This window comes from Maylandia zebra, linkage group LG11 (assembly GCF_041146795.1).
Source record: "Maylandia zebra isolate NMK-2024a linkage group LG11, Mzebra_GT3a, whole genome shotgun sequence".
Lineage (NCBI taxonomy): Eukaryota > Metazoa > Chordata > Actinopteri > Cichliformes > Cichlidae > Maylandia > Maylandia zebra.
The window spans coordinates 31,883,606-31,891,715 of record NC_135177.1 but is presented as its reverse complement, the minus strand read 5'-3'; the positions used below and the strand labels follow the sequence as shown (position 1 = coordinate 31,891,715).

At 40.2% G+C, this 8,110-nt stretch overlaps 1 long non-coding RNA gene across 1 annotated transcript; it reads right to left on the bottom strand.

Moving 5' to 3' along the window:
• Window positions 1–778: 778 nt before the first annotated feature.
• Window positions 779–7,910, bottom strand: LOC143421114 (uncharacterized). Its single transcript, XR_013100872.1, has 2 exons — window positions 7,764–7,910; window positions 779–2,137 (listed from the first exon to the last, which is right to left on the bottom strand). It is a non-coding gene; the product is annotated as an uncharacterized LOC143421114 (long non-coding RNA).
• Between the last annotated feature and the right edge of the window lie 200 nt (window positions 7,911–8,110).

The window sequence follows — 8,110 nt, the reverse complement described above, 5'->3', positions numbered from 1 at the left end:
TAGTTTGATTTGCTGTAGGCGAAGAAGATGACCTTTGTTCCTGTACGGGTCATTATGATTTTCTAACCTTAGTGTAAAATTTCAAAAACAAACAAACAAAGAATTTTTAAAAGTTTGTGATTTCTGTAATTTAACAATATTTAGCAGAAAGCTCTTTAAGGTAGGCTGGACGTTAGGGTGGGAACAAAACACCAGGATTTGAATGATAAATTCTAGGACTATACACACCAGTCAATCCTGAGGGATGTGTGTAATCTAGTTTATTCCAGACAAATATAAATAAAAGTAGAGTTGTAGATGAAATGGAAGTTGGAGGAAAAGGTGGGTTAATTGTTCCATACTGGTTAATAAACTTAAAATAAATTGTGTTTTTGATGATGTAGGAACTTTCAACATGTAAGATTTTGACCTTAACAAAAACATTGGATGCAGAAATTGCTTTTTTTTTTTTTTATTACAAAGATAGATGGATGAAAATAAAAAATCAGAGATTTGACGATGTTACTGGCATTTTGGTCTACTGTTACAAAAATTGCCCTCACAGCACATAAATCATGACAACAAACACCAGGAACCAGTCTGCTGCTTTTGCATGTTTCCTGCCTCCAGAGACGCTTCCCTGTTTCCAGGTGGACACACACACCATGCAGACATGCTCACGCTTGTGAATAAATAACACTTCGGGATGAAAACCCCCCACATCTGCTGCATTCACATTTACCGTAAAATCTGCTATAGACAAAAAACAGTGCAATACAAAGGAAATTATTACAATAGCTTTTGGTTGACAAAATATTTGTATTTTTTATTTTTCAGACAGTTCTTAAAAATAATCCCTCAATGTTCACACACAATTCCAATGTTTCAGCTCTACTTTAGTAAATCTTGTATTTTTTTTTTCAGATGCCCCCACATATTCACAGGTACACTTGCATATGTACAGAGCATCGGTCTAGTCACTAACATATGAGCAAACACCGTCCACACCTTGATGATCACATCTGGTTTCAAAACATGAAAATGGCACTGGCTTCACAATGTGGTTCCAAGAACCACTGGGTTACCCAAGGCTGCGTTCATACTTTATATAAAGCCTTCTACATCACCATGCATCATTTAAAATTGGCCACGGCCCTTCCAGGTTTCTCTTTATGTGAGCATGTGCCACTTTCAGCACTCCTGCTATGTGACGACAGCTTCCTCTAAGTCTTATTCTCACCAATTATACGTGTGCAGAGAGTAAACACTCTGTGTCAGACTGACATGATCTTCATGATCCTGCAGTGTCCACACCTAAAGGTGATGCATCAGGAACAAGCCATTGTTATTCTCACCAGTTGTTGCACACCTTGAATTCATCCCTCAGAGTCAGCACAAACAACCTGAACCAGGCTCACTTTTTTTGTCCGAACCAAAACAATTGTGACTGGTCACATAAACTATTAGGAAACTTTTGTTCCCTGTGACTTCATCTGATTCTTCTAAATTAAATTCAAAGGCTGTTGCAATGTCAAATCAGCATTAGTGCTAAAAGTTGCTCAGAAGTGCATAAGAAGAGGACCTTGAAGGGTCTTTTTATGGATGGAGCCACAGAACCTTTTGATTGGAAATGATTGAACAAAATCAGGTATTGTGTGTTTCAAGGCATGTTCTTGTCAGGTCTTAAGCTTAGTTTCAACAAAATCAGTAAAGCCAGTCAAGGTAAGTCTGAAATCATTCTAGGTGACAGCTTCCTTTGTTTTTCTTGTTCTGGGGGTTTAAACTTTTAAAATGTTGATATTTTACATTTGAGAAAATTCATAAATCATTCGTTTTTTTTCTATGGGTTGCATCTTGACAGTTTTTTGTGACTTTTGTGAAGTAATTTCCACAAGAATAAAAGTACAGTAACAACGAAACACACATTTACCAAGAGCTGTAAAAGACCCTGATTGGGTCTCAGATGAGGCTGGAGTGCCTGCAGCCTTTTGTCAGGTTTCTTTTTTGGATCACGAAGAAAAAGACGGGTTAAACAGCAGTATTGTGGTGGATCCTTCCCAGGCTGGATGGGTGCTGCTGTGTGGAGAGTGGGGGAAGGTTTGGATGCCCTTCTCTTTCTTCAAATAAATAGATCGGGGGTAAGAGAGCATTTCAGCCCCTGAAAAGTATATGAAAAGACTTTTTAAAAGCACAGAATAGGAAACAGCAGTCGGTGAGCTACAAAAACAGCAGCAACAGTGATTATCACTCTCTTTATTCCTGCCAGCCTATCATACACACTTGTGGAAGCTGGCACATGCAGTAGCACATGACTGCACATGCTCAAACACACACGCACACAAACTAAAGGAGGGTCCTCTGAATTGAAGCAAGTGAAGGCAAAAGTACCATTGGACTCCATGGCAACAAGTGGGCATTACATTACCGAGCGAGGGAGGGTGGGGGAGGTGCCGTCATCCCTCTGAGAGTAACACTGTGACAGACTGAACCTTATTTATGAGGCATGTTTCTTCAGTTAATGGCAACTAAAATGCAGATAAAAGGGATAATAGATTTCCACGATCAATCCAAAAGAATAGCAGCTAAATATTTCTTTCTTTCTCATGATTTGGTTTATTTTTGTCTTCATCTTTGTGATGCCTACTCATTGCTGTGGCATCTTTTCCTTTCAGGCAGTATTCAGTAACAGATATTTGTCTACTTTACCTTTAAATCTTTGTTTTTTGTGGTAAGATTAAAGCAGATACATTTGAAAATGCATTACTGCATGTATTAGGAGGATAATCCACATGTAGCTGTAGCAGTTTGCAAAATGCTGTCTCTATGGGGACTATTTAAGCATACTGTCATTGCACTTGGGTGTGTTCTAGTGACGCAGTTCTAGTTCCATGATTTCATTAGGTTTTAAATTTGTAGACCTGAGCCAGTAAATGCTGAGAACCTCACCAACTGGGGACCATTTCTTGACCTGAATTTGGACAAGATGCAGAACTAGTTGATGTTGGTTTTCCAGGGCAGCATTCATAGTCTGGTGTTATTTCTTTTCGCCTACTGGATTTGCGCTATGGGGCTAAACCATTTCAATACCAGAGAAGGCATAAAAACAACTTTAGTGTGAGCGTTGTTTTCTTAAGGCAAATAAGTAAATGATATAATTTAATTCATTAAGTTCTTCTTATCCTGTCAGTGCTATCCTCTTCCTCACAGTTAACAGCTGTAAATGGCCTCTATTTGTATAGCGCTTTACTAGTCCCTAAGGACCCCAAAGCGCTTTACACATGCAGTCATCCACCCATTCACACACACATTCACACACTGGTGATGGCAAGCTACATTGTAGCCACAGCCACCCTGGGGCGCACTGACAGAGGCGAGGCTGCCGGACACTGGCACCACCGGTAGGCAACGGGTGAAGTGTCTTGCCCAAGGACACAACGGACACTGCTCCAGTGCTTTCAATTGAGAGCTGTAGTACACAATTATGAGGGATTAGCAAATTATTTCAGTGAGTAACCTTTTGAAGATGATCCGATGATCCAAAAAACTATTAGGAATGTCAGACATATCACTAAACATGGGAAACAGTAAAGCTGTGTACCACAAAAACTAAAACAAAATAAAGTCCTATTAAATAAAACACCTACAGTTCAGATAACCCTGAATATTGCTGAATAGAAGCACACATGATTTATTGCAAAATCAGGAAGCAGTATTATAAAATAATGAATGTTTTCCCAGCTGTACCCTTATGTAATACATAAAGGTCGTGTTTGTTTGTGTTGTTCAAGGGAATTAGATAACGAGGGCAAGGGTCAGAGCCGCAAAGTATTCCACAAAGCTTCACTGTATGTGGGATGATAATAGGAGCTTGGAAGATTTTTGTGAGACTGATTTTAAGCAGAAAGATGCTAACAGTCTGCCCCTTGATCCCTCTGAGAAAAGACTGAAACCTGTTGAGTTAAAGCAGATATTAGCCCTGCATGAGGATGTGTGTTTTCCATGTGCACTAACCCTTTTCCCGTTATACGCGCACCCTTCTCTTTCCTCTCCTTCTGTTCTTCACTCTCACTTATCTGCTGCTGGCAGTGATTTTGTGCATCTTCAGACAGAGGGCGTCATTGCCATGGAAACCCACATTGAGGCTACAGTTTGAGCAGACGAGATCCAAATGCAGTGACCTCCAGCCTTCTCTGCCTTCACACGCACGCACGCACAAACACAAACACACACACACACGGATGGATGAGGCAGATTAAGCGACTCTTATGCAGCTTTACGGTCATCTAGAAATAGACTGTAGAATATCAGAGCATTAAAAGTGCTCTTAACTCCACTTTAGGTTCAATGTTGCACCCTGCAATCTCTTCAGACAAACCTAATCCTCTCCAACACAGCTGTCCAGCTACCACTTACAGCTGAAATATCCACTGTACTTTGTAATGTCCTCATCATGACTCTCGTCAAATTTTAGTGTTAGTTTATAGTGTCTTTCAAGAGAAACACAAAACAAAAATTTAAAAACAATTCAAAGACTTGCATGTCACAAGTCTGTTGGGTCGTGGCAGATGGCCGCCCCTCCCTGAGCCTGGTTCTGCCAGAGGGTTCTTCCTGTTAAAAGGGAGTTTTTCCTTCCCACTGTCGCCAAAGTGCTTGATCATAGGGGGTCATATAATTGTTGGGTTTTTCTCTGTAGATATTATTGTAGGGTCTACCTTAAAATTTAAAAGCACCTTGAGGCAACTGTTGTTGTGATTTTGCGCTGTATAAATAAAATTGAATTGAATTGAACTGAACTGAATGTCAACTCTGAACTTGTGTGTAGGTGTAAATCCGAGAATGTGGTTGTCTGTCTTTCTGTCCTGTGATGGACTAGAAACCTGTCTAGGGAGTATCCTATTGCTGGATCTGAGTGAGGAACTGAGGAAACTCCAAAGACTTTGCGATGTTTCAATAATAACCCCCAAAATCGTACCATGTATCACAAGTATCATAGATACTTGTCTATGTTACTCGTGTATAATCCACAAAATTAACATTAAAACTCGAAACTAAGGATTGAGACAATAAACTCATCAGGAAAGTGTTTACTGAGACCATAGTGGGCATTTGGATCTTTCTCCAGCTAATTTCTACAAAACCAGATTCGCCTCCTGGTGGCCATTAGAAAAAATGCATGCTTAATTGCACTAGGTTTTCTTCTCTTTTTTTAAACTCAAATTTGTTTGTGACTCCTCATTTCATTTGTTGAGCACAAATTACCACAGAAGGGTAAACTATCCACGATTAGACAACAAAATAGCCCTACACATTATTTAAAATTACCCCACCAACTAACTAACTGACACAGAATTAAGGAAGAGCAGTCAGCCAATCTTTTCCATTTCTGGGTTTGGTAAAGGTTTCTGTGTTTAGTCCCTGTTTTTCACCTGGAAACATTGGCGCACTGGTTAGCACTGTTCCTGGGTTCAAATACACTGGCTGCCTTTGATTTTTCTGCATTAAGTTTTCACATTTTACCTTTTGCTCTCCAGCTTCACTGTCCAAAGACAAGCATTTAGTTAGCTTAATTGGTGATCTTAAAATGTCCATGAGAGTGAATGGTTACTTATCTTTCTATGTTAGGCCTGCAACACACTGTTGACCTATCCACGGAGCACTGTTTGATAGCTGGGATAGGCTCAGCTTCCCCACAGTGAATTAGATAAGAGGATGGATGGATTATTTAAAATCTTATGACCCATTTTTTTTAAATCAGGAAGGGTCTCAAGTCCCATCGCATAATCTATAACATTATCAGCATGTTTTTTTTCTTCTTTTTTTTTAAATTGAAAAACACTTTCATTCTCTCTGAAATGCTACAAAGAAGTTCCGCTAATAAGAAGAGTGCATTTTTAAAGTGACAAGAACATCAAAAATACACAGCATTTGAATTAATGCAGCGAGTCACTTTCATTTTATCTAGAATGGAAAACAAATGCTCTTTTTAACTTCATATTATGGGGAAAATCCTCTATCAGAGGTGTAAAGTATGTATGAAGGGTACAAGCAGTAAAATGGGGGCAGCAGCAAAGGAACTAGAAAAAACAGTGAACATGTTGAAGGCATGTGAAGATTTTTTTTCTCTTCTGTTCAGAGTCAAACCTGCTGGGACTTGGGATTCATCAGCAGGCTGCGATTGGCTGACAGTACGGTGGAATGATGGTGCTAGGATCATGAAGTGGCCGTTGTGATTGGCTGATGCAGGCACACAAATAGTAGGGTGCATGAAGGAGGCATGCACACTCAAACACACACAATCATGCACGTATCTGTACACAGAAATGCTAAAATTAACACGACGTGCACACATTTTCACACCGAAACACAGATATAGTGACACACATGTAGAAGCAACCAGATAACTGCCCCAGTGCTCTCAATTGAAATCTACATGCGTGCATACACAAGTGTACTGCGTGCCTTACAAAGCCGCATTAAAAGCAGGACAGAAATCAAAAGAAACAAGACAGAAAGCAAGAGGGGGAGTAAGAGAGCATGTCTTACCCACCAACCCCCGATTTCTAAATGAATCATTCTGGCACCGTCTAGTTTACTAATGAGGCTCTGAGGAATGCTGTTGATCAGAACAGGACCCTCTGGCCTTTTATGATGGAAATGTGGTGATACATTACCAGTCCCAACCAGAGAAACCCACCCCCTGTCCTCCGTTCCTCCAAGTGAGTGAGTGAGTGAGTGAAACAGTTGACAGCCCCGTAGTGCCGTGCAACAGTGACTTTTACAAAGCTAAGAGTGATGTGACCCAAATGTTTCCTTAAACAGAGACTGTGTAGTCTGATGATGATGAAGACGAGGCCCCCTGACTAAATAAAGTCTTGGCCTATTCATGTGTTGTTGTGGTCGGGCTTTGTGTGTTTTGTTTCGGGATCTGTCTTTTCCTTGTGTGTGTGTGTGTGTGTGTGTGTGTGTGTGTGTGTGTGTGTGTGTGTGTGTGTGTGTGTGTGTGTGTGTGTGTGTGTGTGTTGCCAAAATCTACTCCTTGAGACGTCTGCTTCAGCATAAGTGACCAAAAAGGTGATTTTGAGTTTGGCTTTGGAAAGCAAGCCACCACTTGTGTCTCTATTTTAGGCCCTTTCATCTGTAATTTGTAAATAGCCGCAATCTCCACTTTCTGTGAAGAGATTCAAAGTAGAGTGTTGTCCGAGCACTCATCATTGTGGCCAGCGTGATCCCACTGAAAGTTGTTCTCTTGTTTAACCTATAAGTGATCGCCAATCACTTACCATAAATTATTGGAGTAGTTTTGGAGTAGATTTGGCCACTCCTGCCAACATTCACCGCTGTTCCAAGTTTTCTCCAATTGTGGATAATGGGCATTCCCTGGTTCTTTGGACTTTCAAAGCCAAATGGCTTGTAACTCGTTCCAGACTGATAGTTGTCAACAAGTTTCTTTCTCATCTGTTCGCAAGTTTCTTTAGATTGTGACATTACGTGTTTTTTTCTGAGGTCTTTTAGCCCGCAGACAGGTTCTGCTTAATTATTTCTTGATTCAACAGGTCTGACAGTAATCAGGTCTTGGAGTGTGTGTGTGTGTGTGTGTGTGTGTGTGTGTGTGTGTGTGTGTGTGAGAGAGAGAGAGAGAGAGAGAGAGACAGAGACAGAGAGAGAGAGTGTGTGTTTAAATCTTAATATAAAACTGCACTGTGTATTTATTCAACTTATGTTCTATTATCAGAATTTGTTTGTTGATCTCATCAATCACTGCCTCAAAGTAAGTTCACACTTACCTGGTGAAATGTCATCTGTTGGGTTGGCACAGAATTTGTTGTGGACATTCATATTTCCCAGATGATGTATTTTTGTCACTCTTAGATTAGCTTTACAGCCAAACAAACAAGCAAGGTTTTGTGAGGTTTCCATTGTGGCTGGTCTAATTCCCTTTAAGTGTCAGCAGCTGATGTCACTACCTGCAGGTTAGCATTATTTACTCACTCAAAACTGCTGCAGGATTTTTGATGGCATTGTCCCATTACACCTGTAAACTACATAGGCAGACAAATTGATGGAACAAAGCAAACATTGTCCGAAAGGCATGAATCCTAGTTACTTTTTGTATTGCAATTTGTATTTTATT